At 42.1% G+C, this 21,348-nt stretch overlaps 1 long non-coding RNA gene across 1 annotated transcript in view; it reads right to left on the bottom strand.

Annotated features, from left to right (window-relative positions):
• LOC121832194 (uncharacterized) overlaps window positions 1–11,153 on the bottom strand; it is a 38,932-nt gene extending 27,779 nt beyond the window's left edge. Inside the window, exons 1-2 of the long non-coding RNA XR_006075727.2 lie at window positions 11,030–11,153; window positions 10,694–10,788 (exon numbers count right to left, since the gene is read on the bottom strand). This is a non-coding gene — a long non-coding RNA (uncharacterized LOC121832194). The remainder of the gene's footprint in view (window positions 1–10,693; window positions 10,789–11,029) is intronic.
• Between the last annotated feature and the right edge of the window lie 10,195 nt (window positions 11,154–21,348).

Here is a 21,348-nt window from a genome sequence, read left to right as displayed (position 1 = left end):
TTGTGGGTACTATACCCTTAGATTTCAGATAGATTTGATTTGAAGGAGATAGAACTGATCCCTGTACTTGTGAGTTGATAGCTTACTTTTGGTCAAACAGTACATATACAGATAATGAAATGAGGTAAATTCAAATAATTATCAAAATGTCAGAGGAAGATGGCACAGTATGCAGGCCCATTAGTTCCCAAATAATAATGTGAAGGCCAGAGTTAAGGTGAGGTAGACATCTGTCTAGGGGACCTTACATACTGGCACAAGAGCAAGTCATTTTTATAGAGTATTTTGTGTTTTACAATAGCCATAACATCCATAATTTCATGTGAAATTGAGTGTCTCAAGTTGAATTCCTCCAGGAGAAGACCCTAAGTCAAGAATTCAAGGGCAGCCGGGCGGTGGTGGCGCACGCCTTTAATCCCAGCACTCGGGAGGCAGAGCCAGGCGGATCTCTGTGAGTTCGAGGCCAGCCTGGGCTACAGAGTGAGTTTCAGGAAAAGGTGCAAAGCTACGCAGAGAAACTCTGTCTCAAAAAATAAAAAATAATAAATAAATAAAATTATAAAAAAAAAATTGCTAAAGTCTTCACTCAGGGGATAATTGCTGTGGCCAGGTTTTATTCCATCAAAGAACATGGAAGTCAGTGCAGCAGCCCCGCTGTGGGGAAAGGAGCTATGGCTGCTTGGGAGGTGTGACACCTTCCCCAGCACATTGGGTAACCCTATGCCTAGGCTATGGTCAGTGGAGAAAAATCCAGATGTTATCTCAGGTGTTAACAGCTGGAAGCTATGAAGCCAGAGGCATGCAGCTGTCAGTTCTGCCGGGACATAAATGGACCACCAGAGTGTCTGCCACCAAGATTTTGTCACATTAAGTAGGCTAATCAACTTGAGACCAAGAAAAACGACTTCAATAGATCTCTTTTTCTCACATCTCCAAAAGGAGACTAACTACCTAGTCTACTTAATGTATATATTTGACTTTAGCTCCAATGTGCAATATGATTTTAATACCACCTGTACAGTAGTAGCTAATTGAGTGTGTATGGTGTCCTAACCCACGGGTTAAATACATATTTATCTACAACACTAGACTAAAGATGCCAAGACTTCTGCCCAACAGTTCAGAACAAAACAGTCAGGAGTAGCAGCATCCTTGTGAGCACCTTCACTAACAAAAATAGCCCTTTATTACTACTGTCTGCTGAGTGTCTGTTTAACACTCTGTGCTGTCCTGGTTCCTGCTAACAAATGACAAAATGACACCCAATACAAAACTATTTTGTACTGACTCGGCAACTGGTATTGCTGAAAATCGATGAGATGAGAGTATCCAAACTAACTTGATCGAAGTCACCATTCTAGGCCCTGCAATTCCACACATCTTCCATGGCTTGCTTATAGGACAAAGCTGCAATCAACAAAGACACAGACTCTCAAGTGTTTCTACTGTCAGGACACTCATCTCCCAGTAGCTAGAAGGAAAGCTTCAATCAGAACCACGGGCCAATATGGATAAGTCCATGCTTTATTCACTGAATAAATCAATTCCATCTTTAGGACTGCTGAAGGTCCAGTTGAATTAATATTGACTATTTCACTTTCTTGAACAGAGTTTCAAGAAAATGGCTTCCCTGGTTTAGCAAAGTATTAGCTAAGTATTCTATAGCACCTGGTTTTAGTACTTAGCTAAGTATTCCTCAGCACCTGCTAGCAGCACCTATTTCCCAGGGTAGCCATGGATTTTCCTGTCCCAAATGGTGACCGACCTCTGCAAATAATGTAAAAGGCGAAGGCCAAGATAATAGAGCAAACATGAACTGCCTTCCTGGAAGACTTGGTTTCCGTGAGATTAAGTCTAGTTAAGCATTCTCTTTACATGAAGAAGCCTCCACTGCTTGTGCTCAGGTTTATTGAGGAAAGCAACTGAGGACACTGGTAAGCCTAAGAGGTTTCCTAGTGCTGAAGATGTTGCCTCCGAGCCTTTGGTCATTCACGTACCGATTGCTTGACTTACAGCTTACGTGGGTCTAATTGATGTGTGCTGTGAGCTCCACTCACAGGCTGCCGTGAACTGAGTGTCCTTGCCCCACTTCCTGGAAGCACTTTCACTTGACCGCTCATGTGCCCCATGTTAATTTGGTGAGCACAAGAAAAGCAGATACTGAACAGTTTTCATATTTTAAATATTCTCTCTTTCCTGTAAACTGGCATGTCTCATGGCTTCTCGTTTAGTTTTTCCAAGCATGTTTTTATCTGATTGGTCCCCCCAGTTGTTTTACTTTAGAATTTCACATACCCAGTGTCTGACAAGATGCCTAAAGAACATTCTTCATTTTACATGTCCTTTTTTAACCTACTTTCTCAATGATCCTATGACTTGTATTAAAATTTCACAGTTGTAAGAATATGTTTCCACCAAGTTTAGCAGCATGGCACCGTGTCCACTCATAAGGAACACATTTTTCACACTGATAATTGCCTTAGATGGAACCTGAGGTCAGATCTTCATTTTGGGAGCTCAGCAGTGCATGGTGTCTTTAGTCACTGGTAAACAGTGTCATGGGTATTACACTGAATGGATCATGTACATTCTGAGCAGCAGGGTGTATTAGCTTCAAGTCAGACCTTGTTTTACCAGTAGGAGTAGGTACTGTGACCCGGGAAACTCCCTGAGCATCTCTGAGTCTCCAACTCTTCGCCTACATAAATTAAAATAATGATCTCGACCTGTAGTATTCCCTTGCTGCCAAACAAATTCTACAAATGCAGTGGCTTGGCCCACAGTGTCAATACCTCTGCAAGCTAGAGGTCCCGTGGAGGTCTCCCTGGGCCGGAATCTGAGGACCAACAGGACTATGTTCTTTTCTTGAAGTCCTGGGGGAGAATCAACCTCTTTGTCACTTCCAACTTTTAAAGGTGGCCTATATTCCTTGGCTCTTGGCCTTCCTTCTCTATCTATGAATAAGAAGACAAGTTCATCTCACATGGGTCTCTTATGTTTTAAGAATTTCTGTGTCTATGTTGGACCCATCTGTGTAACGTGGATACCTCCTCAATTTCAAGGTCAACTGACCCTCGATTTTATTTTCATCAGTGGTCTCATTCCCCTTTGATGTTTCATCGAACAAATCCCTGTGTTCCAGAGAGGATGAGATAGATGGACATCTTAGCCTTTGTATTGCCTGCCACATTATCCTGAAAATCAAAGATAAAATCAAAGATAAAAAGATACAGCATAGGGTCTGGAGAGATAGATGCTCGGGGAAGGTGAGCACTTGCTGCACTTCTATACAGCCCAGGTTCAGTTCCCAGCACTCACTCGCAACAGTTCTTATCTGCCTGTAACTCCAGCTCTAGGGGAACCCAGCACTCTCTTCTGGCCTCCACAGGAACCTGTACATATGTGGCACACACAAACATGTTTACTTATGTGTTCACACACGCACATGTATGTGTGTGTATGTGTGTGCGCACACATATACAAATATGAAGTAAATATTTAAACAATTATACAAGGCATTGTTTGTAAAAGACTCGAAAATTAAGACTGACAGTTGGCCCAATCATTAGTTTGAATCATTTTGTTAGAAATCCATGAAGGTGTGTTCTGTTCCCTGCTGAAATACCCTCAAATGAAATGTGTCATTTAAGGATGGGGGTCACTACATGCACTCCTGCATCCACACAGTGCTAGCTTCAGAAGCCAGACCAATGGAATAGCTTCATATAGGTCTAAAATGACATCTGGTCTTTATTTCCTTATCACTTATATATCCCCACTCAATTAGCAATTCTCTGTAAGGCTAGGCCCTTACTGGACTGCTATACCTCTATACCCTCCCTGTAGCTAGAACAATGCCTGCAGTATGCCAGATACTCAAACACATGAAAAAATACAATATAGTATTGCATTATACAAACTATTCTATTATTTCATAAAATATGAAAATGAGTATAGTGGTATATTGACTAGCTAGTAAGGAGAAGGATCTTGAGTCTCCTGGGGAAAGTTACCAATATGTTTACTGCTTTCTTTATGGCCATATAGAAAGGGCTTCCTTTGCCATGGGGCCTGAAATGCTTGTCCCTGGTGGCTCAGTTCCAGGATGCTCTTTCTTGTTGCCCTCCGTTTGGGCTCAGAAAACAATACACCAAACAGATACTTTGGACTTCGGACTGAGAGCAAATAGGGAAAGTGTTTCCCAAAGCCACAGAGCAAACCTGCCAAAGGGGAGCAGCCCTCCTCCATTCCTGCTGCTGACACTTCACCCACACAGATCCAGCTCCCACCACAGAAGAAAGACCAGAGCAACTCTCTCCCAGGCCACTGTCCTCTGACCTCAGTCTCTCTTCTAGAAACTATTAACTACCACAAGAGAGTCAGTACGGCTTTCCTGCTTCCCTTCCCATGCACAGAGGGATTTATGCCTCAAACATCTGACCCCTCTCTAAATTCCAGATTTTCCATCACACCACACACACACACACACACACACACACACACACACACACACACACACACACACTAATAATTAGTGGAGTTGTTTTTTTTCCCATGTTAATTTATCATCAATTTGATTATGTAGATTCAACTACTTTCAGGTGGAAAGGTTTGAATATTTCTGTATCTAAGAAAATGTTGGAATGTGATAGAGGGTCCCTGGACAGTTGATTTGCACAAGCTACAAGCTCAGGCCTCACGAGGCCAAAGTGCTGGGCTCAGCTAACAGAATGACACTCCCTCATTCGTTGTTTATTGCTGGTTTCCACTCTCCTCATTGATTCAGATGCATGAAGGGTTCACTAGGGGCTTGAAGCTGTGTAAGTAGAAAAGGGCAAAGCTTAGAGCCTCAACGGAAGCTCTCACCCTGTTCTCTGGTTCTCTTTGCCATCACTCCCCATTTTCCAAAATACACTACTAGATATCCTGGAGTCTTCATCCAGCAAGATACTGAGGACATGGGGCCTAGGATTGACTCTAACAACCTCAGAAGGGATTGAGGCAAACAAACCCATCCTGGATGTGGGGTCGACTGCTTCCCACCCATGAAAAACTGTCTGCAGACCCGGAGGTCCACTTGTGTGCCTGTGTAGTGGCCTGCCCAAATAAACAGGAGTGGGGGTGTTAGCTGGGGTCTTCCTTTCCTGTTCTTTTTTAAATTAAAGTAACACCACATGAGGTTTCCTCCTTCTGACCCTCCAAGACTGTAGCTCTAGAAGCAGTGATGGCTCTCAGTTTCCTGTAGATTCTTCCAGAGATGATCCATGAAGACAGTAGTGCATTTTTTGTTGTTGTTTTGGGTTTTGTTTGTTTGTTTGTTTGTTTGTTTGTTTTTCAAGACAGGGTTTCTCTGTGTAACAGCTCTGGCTATCCTGGAACTCGCTCTGTAGACCAGACCGGCCTTGAACTCAGAGAGATCTTCTTGCCTCTGCCTCCCAAATGCTGGAATTAAAGGTGTGCACCACCCCCAACTGGCAACATCGGTAGTTTTAACCTAGGGATTATCCACTGAAGAAGGAAATACCTGCTCAGGGGCAAAGAGGACAGAAAAATCTTACTCCATGTGGAAAGCAGGACAGGACCATGCACTGTGCAGCTGTGGTATTGAGATGTCCTTAGGAGAGAGAGGACTAGGGAGAAAGGCATTCTAAACCACATCATTAAAGCTAGTGGCAAGGATCCTGATGGAACTTCAGCTACTCAGATGTAGAAATACCTGTGCTGGTAGAGGCAAGTTCATGAGCAGCAGAACATGATCTGGGTTTCAACCCTCACTTGAGTCCAGGTTCCACCACTGTTTAGTTGTTGGAAGTTGGTCAAGTGTTTTAATATATAATATTTTTTCAACTATAATGGGGCAATAATAGGAGCACTTCCATTGAGAAACTGAGCATTGATTCCCATATGTGGGAAGCATTTAGAATAGTGTTGGTCATAACAGATACTCTCAGCGCTTAATACAACCTTATTTTCCATTTAAATTATATATCCTAGAGATAGTCCTTCTAATGGCTGAATAGTACTCTTTCACATGAATATACCAAAGTCAACTACCTAAGGGTGTTTTGTGGGGTGTGTGTGGGGTGTGTGTGGGTGGGTGTGTGGGTGTGTATGTGTGGTGTGTGTGTGTGGTGTGTGTGTGTGTGTTTTCTCTTTTCACCCCCTTTCACCTCCTCATCTCTCCACAAGACTGTTACCCTCCTGCTGTCTCTATCTCTGAGAATCAGAGAATCACTAACAATTCCACAGTCAAATATCACACATGAATTATTTTATCAGTCTCTCATCTTACTTCACCTTTTCTCATAAGCCCCAGATCATCAGTCCATCTGTTGTTTACTTCCTGTTGCCTCTGAACCTTTGCATGATGCCCCATGGCCCTCCAGGGAAATAGTTGTGTGTCCAAACACGGCAGAGCCACCACACTCTGACTTCCCACTCACTCTCCTGCAGCTCTGAGAGCCTCCCTCCCATGATTCTGGGCTCAGTACTTGCTATTCCCTCCTCTATAGACTCAGTTTGAATGTCTTCAGAAAAACTTTTCCTGGTCTCATTACCTAAAGTTGTCCCCCAGCTTACCCTGCCATCTTGTGCTAACCCGAATGACATTCTCAACTTCTTTTTCAAAATCAGTAATTTTCATGTTTCTTTATTATGTGTTGCTCAAACAACACTTTCTTTGTCAGGTTTAATGATTCACTCTCACTAAAGTACAAGCCCTCAAAAAGGAAAGCACCCGATGGGTAGCTCTTGGCAGAGTGCCTGGTATGCAGTTGGCACTCAATCTGTGTTGGCTTATTGATGCCAAACGATGACTGACTCTGAGAACAAATGAGCAGACACACAGGCAACATAAAAAGCATAGAAAGCAAGAATCTCTCCTAACTCCTGAAACTGTAAAGGAACGTGTCCACAGTGCTCCTGAAGGCAATGCTCATTCCAAGTCAGATCCTTGAAGAACATGGTATTGTATGAAGAGATGGGAATTCTTGATCACCAACTATGTCAATGACTGTGAGGACTGAGATGGCTGCAAATCTTTGTTTGCTGTCTTTTTTTTTTTTTTTTTTTTTTAAGGTATTTTGTGTTCCTGAAAATCTACAAAGAGATGGCACCTTGACGGGCGTTGGTGGCGCACGCCTTTAATCCCAGCACTCGGGAGGCAGAGCCAGGCGGATCTCTGTGAGTTCGAGGCCAGCCTGGGCTACCAAGTGAGCTCCAGGAAAGGCGCAAAGCTACACAGAGAAACCCTGTCTCGAAAAAACCAAAAAAAAAAAAAAAAAAAGAGATGGCACCTTGAAATAGGCAGTGGGATTTGCTCAGGCAGGCAAGCCATGTAACAATTTGTCATTGTGACAGACATAGAGGAGGTCAAGGAAATTTGCTGGTACCATATCTCCCTAAGTCATATCCCAGAAGGGCATGTATTTTGTTAGTGAAATTAGAGTCCCTCAAATAGATTCTTCAGTATATTAATATCTCTGCTGAACTTTTGGATATTTCTGCTTACGACTTGATTATCTTTGTGTCTGTCAAATTTCAAACATGCCACAAGAAAGACATATTTCTAGGTATCTTTGAGTTTTAAAAGAGCAATTTCATTGCACAATATTTTTAAGCCCTTGATGAAATTGTGACTCAAAATAGAGTAAAATAAGATCTCTAAAAAATAAAATAAAATAAATCTTTTTGCTAGTCTAGGAACCCAAATCTCTCCAGGTTAAACTGCATTTACCTTCCATGGAAGCTGGCAGGAATGTATGTCAGGACTGTAACCCTCCAAGCCGATTAGTCTCAGACTCCAACATCAACACAATAAACACAGAAATATTTCCCACCTAGTTTGAAAAAGCTGTGTGCTGGAGAAATAAACTGAGAAAAATGAGGATCTCAGAGAAGGCTAGGAAACTCTGAACCCCCGGAGAAAGGCAGCACTAGAAACAGAGGGACGTGTCATGGAGTGGCAGGGAAAAGACTAATCTCTGGGTCAAAGGGAGGGGCAGGCACCAACTCCAGCACGGAACTAGCAGACGCTCAAAACCTGCCAATTACAGAGTGGAGCTGTGCAACAGCGTCTCCCACTCCCACGTGTCCAGGAAGGGGCTCATTAGGAGGCAGCTAGCAGGCACACTGCCTCTAAGAGAGGGAAGGGGATGCCAATCACTCTCCCTGGTCTCCATTGGATACCTGTTTGAAGAGCTGCACATTTGTTCTGTGCCTCATGCCCTAAAGGTTTGGAGACCATCTTGATTTTGTATGCAAATCATGCATGGATTTTTCTTGAGAAAAAAATTGTACTGAATTCAGACTATGGTGCTTAAAACTGGAAAAGAAAAGAATTGGACAGATGGGTACAGAAATAGGAAGGTAATTTTCATCTACCTATGTCTTTATGTATTTAGTTTACAAAGCATACAAAAATGTCATTTATTCAAATATAATTAGAGTGCATACAGTTGATCTCTTTTAGACAATGGTGAAAATAAGTTCTTACTCTCCCAAGCTGCCCTTTCAGGGAAACACAAGTGGACATTCCTTCAGTCTTCCTGTCAAACATCTATCTTTAAGCTGAGCTGAGGATTCTTGACAATCTCTTCACCCAGTGGGCATTAAAATCCTAAATTCAGAATCCATGGATTAACCAAACACTTTCTGGACAGAGCAGTGGTTTGCTAACAGAAATAAGCTTAAACTTGTGTTTCCTTTTCTCATTAATTGACAGGCTAACAAGCACTCCATCTATGAGTGTGTTGGCTGTGTCACTGTGATTGCACGGCATGCTTTATTCATGAGAGAGGCCACAGACTGCTCCAGGGATCATCTGAGCCAGTTTCTGCCCCTCATAAGTGTCAGAAAGGTCCATATAATGACAACCACCAGTTAAAGGCTCTCCCTCCCCATGCTGCATTGGAAGATAATTAAAGCCTATTCCAATAATATGTTCAACATCCTTATTCAGAAATTTAATTTCCACTACCTCAGACAGGCACCAAAATGCTTTAGGCCACCTGCTGGCAACACCACAGTGCATGGTGATGACAAGAATGGTGTTGCAAATTGGCTTTGTTCATGCCCAGCCAAAGAGAGGAAAAGGCCTGGCAGCAGACCCACTGATAGTGTTGAGATGCCTGAGCTCCACTGCCAAAAAGCTCTGGCAACAACCCCCCAAAGAACCATTTCATTAAAAATAAACAGACCACTAAAAGGAGATGTTATATATAGTATATTAAATAAGAGGATCCAATTCTGATATGTATGGTTTCCACAAAACCTGAACCTCTGCTGTGGGGTATGCCAGCTCTCTGTAAGGAGCTGTGCAACAGGTCTCATTGAAAAGACAGTATGTTGCCAGGTGAGAGTGGCCCATGTCTTTAATTCCAGCACTTAGGAGTCAGAGGCAGTGAGTTCGAGGCCAGCCTGGTGTACAAAGTGATTTCCAGGACAGCCAGGACTGTTATACAGAGAAACTGTCTCAAAAAACAAACAAACAAAAAAAAACCCAGTATGTCCAAGAGCAGACCATTAGATGATGACAACAGAAAGGAGTAAACAGAATGTGGATGGAGATGGGGTGGAGGATTAGATAACTACATAGGTAGATAATTAGATCGCTATATATAAAGACGTGACTACCTAGAGTCTGAAGCAAGGGGTAGACAAGAATGCCGTGGAGTTCCATAAATGTAGATTCTATTATTGGCATAAAACAAACAAAAGAGCAGATGGTCCTGTCAGCAGCACAGACAATCTTCACACAGCTACTTAACCTTTCTGAGTTGGTGCATGAATATATAGTGAATATTTAAATAGACTTATATTTCTGAAATTAAATAGATAGTTTTATACACAAAAACATAGGGTAAGTGGGTTTTTTTTTTCATTTTTTCCTGCTAAATAAAATAAAACCCTAGGCATTGTAGGTAAAATAAACATAACTCTAAAAGAATACAGACAGGCTTTTGGGACTCAGAAAGCTTTGAGACAGGGAGTGCTCCATGGTTCCCCCTCCCCCATATCTCAGCCTGAGTGCTAGGGAAACGAGGCTTAAGAAATCCCAATGGGGAAGACAACAGGAATCCTTAATAAAAGAAACACGAAAGCAGCAGCTACAAGACCAAAAAGAAAAACTTCTAGCAAACACAAACTCTACGGTACTTAAGGGTCATTACAACCTACGGTGCAATGCTCCATGGTGTCCTCAACTCGCACACTTGCACCCTCTCCAAGCTGGGAGAAGAGCCTGTGGTTACCCTACCAGAGCAAATATTCAACCAAAGAAAGTTAAGGAGGTCAGGACTTGGTTTCTTCAATTGCAGAAGGAGTTGACCATGGTGGTGCATGCTTGTAAACCCAGTACTCTAGAGGCTGAGACAGGAAGACTCAGAGCTTTAACATAGTCTGGGCTATGTATTGAGACTCTGAAAAAGAGAAAGGAGAGAGGGGGGGGGGGAGTACAATTGCAAAAACAAGTCCTTAACCCTAACCCCACCATAATGTTAGCAGATCCCAAAGGATGAATCTAGAAGCACTTCTTGCTTGCTGAGGATGTGTAAAAGGAGCCCTTCTAGAAACAGACACTCCCTAGCTTCACCTGTAACGGCTTCTGTCTTATTTAGGGTTTCCATTGCCATGAAGAGACTCCATGACCATAGCAACTCTTATAAATGAAAAACCTTTAGTTGGGGTGCCTTACACTTTCTGGAGTTTGCTCCATTGACATCATGGGAGGATATGGCAGCAAAGAGGCAGACGTGGCTGGAGAAGGAACTGTGAGTTTTACATCTTGATCTGCAGGGAACAGGAAGTGAACTGTGTGTCACACTGAGCATAGCTTTAGTAAAGGAGACCTCAAAACCCACCTCCACAGTGACACACTTCCTCTAACAAGGTCACACCTACTCAAACAGAGCCACACCTCCAAATAGTGTCACTCCCTTTGGGGGCCATTTGTTTCCAGCCACCACAGCTCCCCTCTATCTCTCAGCCAGGGAAATATTAATCAGACATAACAGGGAGCCAGAACTCTTACTTCCAATCAGGTGTAACAAGACCTCTTGCCTCTAATGTCGATATACTCCAACTGGTAGCTTAGATTTCTCCCCAGAGCTGGTAATCTCAAGGCTGGCCTCTCCACTCTGTGGCAGAAGGACAGAGAAAACTGTTGAAAATAGAAAGTTAACTATGATTCATTGTCTCACAAACCAATAACCAACACCAGTTTTTAATTTAAAAATTCATCCAGGGGCTAGAAATGGCTTAATCAGTAAAATGCTTATTATGAAAGCATGAATATCTGAGTTCAACACCCATCAAACACATAAAAACCAGGTGCAGTAGCAGGCTTCTGTAATCCAAGCACTGGGGTGGCAGAGACAAGTCGATCCCTGTGACTCAGAGTCAGCGAGCCTCGCAAGATCAGCAAGCTCCAGGACAGCCAGAGACCCTGTGTTGAGAGCTAAACTGAAGAACAACTGAGGAAGACACCTAACACCCAGGCCTGCCCTTCACATACCCTTCCACACACGAACACACATGCAAACTATCCATCGTTATTCAAAACCCCAAATCGCTTACATTGAATGACAAAAATTGTCAGTAAATACCAAAGCCAAGATGGCAAGGCTGTAGGCGTTATCTAACAGATTTTACAGTGACCGAGAGCCAGGAGTGAGAGGACAAACAGCGTCATCTGGACTTGGCAAGAGCACTTCCCTCAGACTCCTGACAACTCTGGTTGACAGGAGCTGCACAGGAGCCGCACAGGAGATGCACAGGAGATGCACAGGAGATGCACAGGAGATGCACAGGAGATGCACAGGTCAAGCTGCACAGGAGCTGCACAGGAGCTGCACAGGCCAGGCACCTCAGCACAGAGGGAGAGGTGCTCATTAGCCCTCACCCTACCTGAGGTGCTGTTGACAGTTGATGACTTCCAGGAGAGGAAGTGTCCAGGGAGGTCAACCAAGCTCCAGTGGGTGACCCCACACCATGACTATATGGACAGCACAAACTGAACTCAGTGAGCTACATGAAAAGAAAAGGACATGAAGTTGGGAGACAGTAGGAAGATGGGGAGTGGATATGGATTTGAGAGGAGTTGGAGGGAGACGTGGAGGTAAATATGAGTAAAATACATTGTATTAAACTCTCAAAGATTAACAAAATGTTATATTAAAATGTTTTACAAGCAATTACACACATTCAAATTAGAATTTTTTTCTTGAAGATTGTTTTTACTTTTTTTCAATATATTTTCATTGACACTTTGGGAATTCCATATCACACACCCTGATCACACTCATTTCCTAGGCCTTCCATGCCCAACCCGTTGTGACCCCCCCACACACACACACCAAAACAACCAAAAAAAGTCCAATTTTCATCATCTATATACTCACTGAAATGTGGTCAAATTCTCAGTGGCCTTAGAACTGAGTCCTTCCCTCCCCATACCTCTACCAGAAGCCATCACTTGAGGACTGCTACCCTTCAGCACCTTTATTACACCTTTTAAGATGGCTTCCTGTTTAGGCTGCTACTTTTTGGGCGGTTGGGGAGGGGGTATAGGTTGTCAGAGAAGCCTTCCATCTCCCCTTTCTCAACTGTGCATCTCAGTCACCAATATCCCTGCAAAAGTAGCTTCCTTGCTCTTTAGAGTCAGCAAGGTAGCACAGACCATGGGCTCCCACCTGGTTTCTGGCAACAACACAGACCATGAACACTCCAGCTGCAGTAGGCCACAGTCCCAGAAAAGGCCCCAGCAGCAGCATGGATCACTGATATTAACATGGTCTCAGGTGGCAGAACAGACCACAGACAACATATGGCCTTCAGGGGTAACATGGGCCACAGACATCAACACAGCCTCAGGCTGCAATATGCCTTGGAAGCAGACATGGCCCTCATCAGCAGTACAGATATCAGACATCACCATGGCCTCAGGTGGCAGTGTAGAGCACTCACATAAGTATAGCCCCCAGCAGTGGCACAGCCCACAGACATCAACATGGCTTCAGGTTGCAGCATAGCCCACCGATTCACATTACAATGTTTAAATACTGTCAGAAAAGAAACAGAAGGTGTACTAAAAAGCCAAATGAAAATGTATAAAATACTGGAAACTTTCTCAGCATCAGAATTGGAAAAGAAAAAAAATTCAGGAAACTGAAGTAAAACAACAAAAAATATACAATATAAAATTTACAGCAAGCCAACAGCCAACATCAAAGTAAATGGAGAGAAACTCAAAGCAAGTTCACTAAAATCAGGAACAAGACAAGGCTGTCCGCTCTCCCCATACTTATTTAATATAGTACTTGAAGTTCTAGCCAGAGCAGTAAGACAACATAAGGAGGAGATCAAGGGGCTACAAATTGGAAAGGAAGAAGTCAAGCTTTCACTATTTGCAGATGACATGATAGTATACATAAATGACCCCAAAAATTTGACCAAGGAGCTCATACAGCTTATAAATACCTTCAACAATGTAGCAGGATACAAAATTAACTCAAAAAAATCTGTAGCCCTCCTATATACAAATGACAAAGGGGCTGAGAAAGAAGTCAGAGATACATCACCTTTACAATAGCCACAAATGATATTAAATACCTTGGGGTAACACTAACTAAGCAAGTTAAGGACCTGTATGACAAGAACTTTAAGTCCTTGAAGAAAGAAATTGAAGAAGATATCAGAAAATGGAAATCTCCCATGCTCATGGATATGCTGTAGATATTGCTTTGTATAAATAAAATGCTGATTGGCAGTAGCCAGGCAGGAAGTATAGGTGGGACAAGCAGAGAAGAGAATTCTGGGAACAGGAAGGCTGAGGCAGAGAGACGCTGCCAGCTGCCATGATGAGAAGCAACATGTTAAGATACCAGTAAGCCACAAGCCACGTGGCAACTTATAGATTAATAGAAATGGGTTAATTTAAGATATAAGAACAGTTAGCAAGAAGCCTGCCATGGCCACACAGTTTGTAAGCAATATAAGTCTCTGTGTGTTTACTTGATTGGGTCTGAGCAGCTGTAGGACTGGCGAGTAAGAGAGATTTGTCCTGACTGTGGGACAGGCAGGAAAACTCTAACTACATGGATAGGTAGGAATAACAAAAAAAATGGCAATCTTACCAAAAGCAATCTACAGATTCAATGCAATCCCCATCAAAATCCCAACACAATTCTTCACAGACCTGGAAAGAACAATACTTAATTTCTTATGGAAAAACAAAAAGCCCAGGATAGCCAAAAGAATTCTGTACAATAAAACAACCTCTGAAGGCATCATGATCCCTGACTTCAAGTTCTACTATAAAGCTACAGTAATAAAAACAGCTTGGTATTGGCCTCAAAACCGACATGTGGACCAATAGAATTGAACTGAAGACCCTGACAATCTGCACACCTATGAACATATGATTTTTGACAAAGAAGCCAAAACTATACAATGGAAAGAAGAAAGCATCTTCAACAAATGGTGCTGGCATAATTGGATGTCAACATGTAGAAGACTACAAATAGATCCTTGTCTGCCACTGTGCACAAAACTTAAGTCCAAATAGATCAAAGGTCTCAACATAAATCCAGTTACTTTGAACCTGATAGAAGAGAAAGTAGGAAGTAGTCTTGAATGCATTGGCACCAGAGATCACTTCCTAAATATAACACCGGTAGCACAGACACTGAAAGAAACAATTAATAAATGGGACCTCTTGAAACTGAGAAGCTTTTGTAGAGTAAAGGATATGGTCAACAAGGCAAAGGAACAGCCTACAGAATGGGAAAAGATCTTCAGCAACCCCACATCTAACAGAGGACTGATATCCAGAACATATAAAGAACTCAAGAAATTACACATCAAAATACCCAGCAGTCCAATATAAAAAATGGGCTATAGAGCTAAACAGAGAATTCTCAACAGAAGAAGCTCAAATGGCTGAAAGGCATTTAAGGAATTGTTCAACATCCTTAGTCATCAGGAAAATGCAAATCAAAATGACTCTTACACCCATCAGAATGGCTAAAATCAAAAACATTGAAGACAGCTTATGTTGGAGAGGATGTGGAGCAAGGGGAACACTCCTCCACTGTTGGTGGGAATGCAAACTTGTACAGCCACTTTGGAAATCAATATGGTGCTTTCTTAGAAAATTGGGAATCAATCTCCCCCAAGACCCAGCTATACCACTCTTGGGCATATACCCAAGGAATGCTCAATCATACCACAAGGGCACATGCTCAACTATGTTCATAGCAGCATTATTTGTAATAGCCAGAACCTGGAAACAACCTAGATGCCCTTCAACTGAAGAATGGATAAAGAAAATGTGGTACATATACACAATAGAGTACTACTCAGCAGAGAAAAAAAATGACACCATGAAGTTTGAAGGCAAATGGATGGAACTAGAAAAAAAAATCATCCTGAGTGAGGTAACCCAGACTCAGAAAGACAAAGATGGTATGTACTCACTCATAAGTGGATACTAGATGTAAAGCAAAGGATAACCAGATGGCAACTCACAACTCCAGGGAGGCTACCTACTAAGAGGACCCTAAGAAAGACACAGGAATCTCCCAATGATAGAGAAATGGATGAGATCTACATGAGCAAACTGAAGGTGGGGGAGTAATGGAGGTCAAGGATGGGGGAAAGAGAGCTTAGGGGAGCAGGAGGTCCCAGCTGGATCAGGACCAGAGTGGGAGAACGGGGAGGGAGATACCATGATGATGAATGAAGACCCCAGGGGAATAGAAAGAAGCAGAGTGCTAGAAAGATCCCCAGAAATCCACAAAAATACCTCCACTATAGACTACTGGCAATAGTTGAGAGAGGACCTGAGCTGACCTACTCTGGTCATCGGATGGCCGAACACCCTAACTGTCATGATAGAACTCTCATCCAGTGACTGATGGAGGCAGATGCAGAGATCCATGGCCAGGCCCCAGGTGAAGCTCCAGGAGTCCAACCGGCAAGAGAGAGGAGGGATTGTATGAGCGAGAAATATTGACACCATGATTGGAAAAAGCACAGGAACAAATAGCCAAACTAGTGGAAACCCATAAACTGTGAACCAATGGCTGAGGAGCCCCCATGGAACTGGACAAGGCCCTCTGGATAAGTGAGACAGTTGATTAGCTTGAACTGTTTGGGAGGCCCCCAGGCAGTGGAGCTGGGACCTGTCCTTGGTGCATGGGCTGGCTTTTTGGAGCCTGGAGCCTATGCCGGGACACTTTGCTCAGCCTTGGTGTAGAATGGAAGAGACTGGACCTGCCTTGGCTGAGTCTACCAGGCTGGACTGACTCCCCAGGGGAAACCTTGCCTTAGAGGAGGTGGGAATGGGGGAGGTAGATTGGGGGAAGGGATGGGGGGTGGGAAGACGGAGGATGGGGGAAATCCGTGGCTGATATGTGAAATTAAGTTAATCATAAAATAAAAATATTTTTTAAAAAAGAAAAAGAAAAATGAGCAAAAAAATTACCTGGGGGCTATAAAACTGTAACTACAATTATATATATACTATATATATATATATAATATATACACAATCATATATATATATATATATATATATATACACACAATCATAACTTTGACACATCACCAAGTCCTGGGAGTAAAAGAGAAAAGTGATTTGCTGAAGAGTACAAGAAAAAATAATGACTGATAATTCCCAAAATTTAATAAAAGACATGACTTTATTAGTGCCACATGCTGGAGACACTGGGACATACCAAGACATAATCAAAAGCTGAAACTTAAGTAGTAGTGTTGGCTATTTTTATGGCAGCTTGACACAAGCAAGAGTCATTTTGGAAAAAGGAAACTTCAATTTTAAAAAAATGTTCCCTCCAGATTGGTCTGTGGGAAAGCATGTTCATGACTGATGTGGGAGGGACCATCTCACTGTGGACAGTACCACCCTGAGGCCAGTCAGTAGTCATGGATGCAAAGCAAGCAGGCTGAGCAAGCCAGTAAACAGCACCCCTCCACAGCCCTGCATCAGCTCCTGTGTCCCAGGACCTCCCCTGCTGTGTCTTCCCTCAGTGACGGACTGTGATTTGGAACTATAATCTGAAATAAACCCCTTCCTCCCCAAGTTGCATTTGGTCATGGTGTTTCTTCACAGCTATAGAAGCCCTAACTAAGACAGTAATGAAAATAACTTTGAAAGTCAGGAGAAAGAAACAAAATACGACCTGAACATAAAAAAGCAAACAGAGAAAATATCAGTAGGTACCTCATCAGAAAACATGGGGCTCAGAAGGAAAATGGACATCTTTCAAATGATGACAAATATCAACACCAAATCCTCTAACACATGAAAAGATTCTCTAGCAATGCAGAGAAGGTCTCTAGTGCAATGGTGTCATGACTATTATGAAGGTGACCAACTGATTTTTTTTATTAAATCTGAATCTTGCTCCATAGGAGGGAGCTCGTGCACTGAACTATGAACTTAGTCAAAGTCCTATCACTGGGGAGGTCATAAAAACTAGGTGTGAACCTACTACTTTTGTGTTGCTAATTTGACATGGTGTCAAATTGACTCAAATATTTATGTTTGTACCTATAGACTAGTCCTGTTCCTCAGCCATTATAGAAGTTGTGATAGAGACTCATGGTTGATCAAGGTGCTGAGAAAAGGGACTGCTGGGTACTCAGCACTAAATGAGACATACATATCCCTAGGCCAAGGATCAGAGAATATTATGGAAGAGGAAATGAAAAGAATGAAAGCATCAAACCACGGGGAGGAAGATCATGAAATGCTGTCTATGAGCATGATATGGCCATGACATTCATAAACTCACAATAGTTGTGATTGCCTACACAGGGTGCATACAAGACTAAACGAGAAAACATTCAGTCATAGAGGAGGGGCTTATGGGAAGCTCCACTGAGGGAAGCCAGAAACTGTCTAGTGCTGCTGAAGGAGAGGACGTCATTGTCTTCAGATTTGTAGGCACTGGTGAATTACTCATACTTCTGTGGGTAGTGTCACATCCATGCTGACATGACTGTACCTGGTTAAAATCAGCATGTTACAAAGCAAAACCAGAAACAAAGTAAAAATGAGATTTGAACTAAGGAGGTTGCTAGGAGTAGGAGGAGGCTAAGAGAGGGTGTTGGGATGAATGTGACCAGAATATATTATATACATGCAAAGAATAAATTACTAATAATAAAAAGAGAAAAGTCTCTTGCTTCAGAAGACCAGTCACAAAGCCAGGAAATTAGCAGAGGAGTTAGATCGATGCTATGAAGCTGGGGAAGACAGTGATGTGAGAGATCCTGTAGACCATGGAGCAGAAAAAGAAGAGTAAAATCTCCTAAGAGCCTACAGCTTCTCTCCCACTGTCACCTCTAGGAAGAAGGACCATTGGCCCAATGGCTATAAGCCACAGTGACTCTGGTAACCCAGCACTTGCCCATGTCACTGTCTGGGCTCTGAAGAGGTACCAAATTCAACTGCAAAATTTTCTGTCCTGCAATGTGATATTATTGAAAATTACTTGTATGGTTCTTAGAAATAAAATACTTCTTTAAAAAACAATCTAGGGGCCGGGCAGTGGTGGCGCACGCCTTTAATCCCAGCACTCGGGAGGCAGAGGCAGGCGGATCTCTGTGAGTTCGAGGCCAGCCTGGGCTACCAAGTGAGTTCCAGGAAAGGCGCAAAGCTACACAGAGAAACCCTGTCTTGAAAAAAAAAAAAGAAAGAAAAAAATAAATAAATAAATAAATAAATAAATAGGCCGGGCGGTGGTGGCGCACGCCTTTAATCCCAGCACTCGGGAGGCAGAGCCAGGTGGATCTCTGTGAGTTCGAGGCCAGCCTGGTCTACCAAGTGAGTTCCAGGAAAGGCGCAAAGCTACACAGAGAAACCCTGTCTCGAAAAACCAAAAAAAAAAAAAAAAACAATCTAAAAAATATTCAGTGTTTATAAATACATAAAAAAGTCTTTTAGTTGGTCTCAAATGACAGTGTATTTTTCAGGGATCTATAAAGGAATGGAATCAATGAGATAGATGATACATAGATAGATAGATAGATAGATAGATAGATAGATAGATAGATAGATAGATAGATTGATAGATGATAGATAGATTGATAGATAGATAGATAGATAGATAGATAGATAGATAGATAGATAGATAGATAGATAGATAGATAATACAAGATAAGACTTTTGTAAGTCAGATAAGAGCATGGTAGGTACTCTGTCCTTGAGGATGAGAGTCACAGTAGGTAGAATAGCCCCGCAATGGCTGTCTCTCACTGAGGGAGGCCTGCAACTAGTATTGCTCAGTCCCAAAGGCTGAGTGCATCATCAGTCCCAATGTGTTGCTGGAAGCCCAGAAGCTTCTTGGAGATCTGCTGGACCCTAGCCCACAGTAAGAGATTAGAAACTCCACTTCTATATCATCAAAGGAATCAGCAGCTGCAACAAGACAAATTAGCTCACCAGCAAGAGAAAGGTCAAGGAGGGAAAGGTGAGATGATCTTGTCTTCCTTGTGTTATCCTGTTATCTGTACTGTGACTAGAAGGCTACACCCACAATCACTGTGTGGTTCTTCCCACATCAATCAAGACCATCAGGACTCTTCTTTAGGTGAGGCTCCCCCACTCAGGAGATTCTAATTTGTGGCAAGTTGACATTAAAGCTAAATACAATAGACAGTTTACAAAAGGAAGATTTGAAAAGTGGAACCTCATCAAAAATTTGAATTTTTGCATGATGAAAGATCTCCTAAAAGTATAAGAAAGCAAGGTACACTTGGGAGAGATATTGACAAAACAAATATCCAACAAAGAAGTGACTAGACTATATCAAGTACTTTCAAAAGTCAACAGTTGTTGTTTTTTAAATCTAATTCAAAAATGGAAGAAAAACACACAAAGTTCCTATAACTGAGATTTGTAAAGGAGAACCATGTTCAGTATAATTAACCATTAAGGAAAGACTTTAAAGCTAGAATGAAACATCACTGCTTGCTTATCAAAATGGCTGAAAAAAAAAACAATAAAATGCAACAATCAGGCAAAGATGCAGGGAAATGCATGACTCGTATTGCTGTTTTCAGTGTAAGCAGTACAAGAAGACCAAGCATATCCAGATTATTGCAAAACCAAACAAACCACCACGATAAGACCCAGCAATCACACTGCTGGGCATCTGTCCCAGAGAAATCTAAATAAAGATCACACAACAACCTGCACATGAGAATTTGCAGCAGCTTTGTTCATAATATCCTGAAACTAGTAACACCTACAAGGTCCTTCACTGAGTGAACAGTGAACCAAACAGTGGAAGCTACATAGTATGGACTATTACTCAACAAATAAAAAAGAACAACATTCAGCAACCTGGATAAAGTAGGCAGAGACAAAAAATTCCAACCCCAAAGTTCTAAACTCCATGACTGTTTACAAAACATTGCTGGAAGGCTGGGTGTAGATGTAACCAACCGTCTTATTAAATAAGAAACACAGAAACAATGTAAAAGAGAAAGCCGAGAAGTCAGAGCTCAGAGCTAAAATCTCACCCTTCCTCCTGCTGTCCCAGCTTCGCAAAAAGAGACCTACTTCCTGTCGGTTCGTTTTTTTTTAAAGTATGTTGTTCTGCCTTCTCATTGGTTGTAAACCCAAACACATGACTGCCTCGTCACTGTCTGAATGTACAGCCCCCTAGGTCTTAAAGGCATATGTCTCCAATGCTGACTATATCCCTGAACACACAGAGATCTTATGGGATTAAAGGCGTGTGCCACCACCACCACCACCACACTCTTGCTATGGCTCTAATAGCTCTGACCCTGAACACACAGATATCTATGGGATTAAAGGCGTGTGCCACCACCGCCACACTCTTGCTATGGCTCTAATAGCTCTGACCCCCGGACAACTTTATTTATTAACATACAATCAAAATAATATTTCAGTACAATTAGATTACCACCACATTTCCCCTTTTCTATTTTAATAAAAAGAAAAAAAGCAAAAGGTTATAACTAACAAAAGAAAAACTATATACAAAAGTACAATAACTATATACAATATATACAAGTAATAAATACCTAAACAGGTATTTGACAAATCAGAGAAAATAATTCCATTATCTATCCTATTTTGGTAAATCCAAGATGTATCTAATGCACTTTCTATCCTAATTAATTTTCAACTATAACTAACTAATCTTCAACCATAACTAACTAATCTTCAACTCCCTCAGAGACCCAAGAAGGGAATAATATTAGCTAACAAAAATAAAAACAGGAAGTGCATGCAAGCAACTTCCAAAAAATTTTGTGAGTTGACAGAAACAGCCAGCTGCCTGGACAGTC

This window comes from Peromyscus maniculatus, chromosome 9, assembly GCF_049852395.1.
Source record: "Peromyscus maniculatus bairdii isolate BWxNUB_F1_BW_parent chromosome 9, HU_Pman_BW_mat_3.1, whole genome shotgun sequence".
NCBI classification, from domain to species: domain Eukaryota; kingdom Metazoa; phylum Chordata; class Mammalia; order Rodentia; family Cricetidae; genus Peromyscus; species Peromyscus maniculatus.
This window is presented reverse-complemented; position numbering and strand designations above follow the sequence as displayed.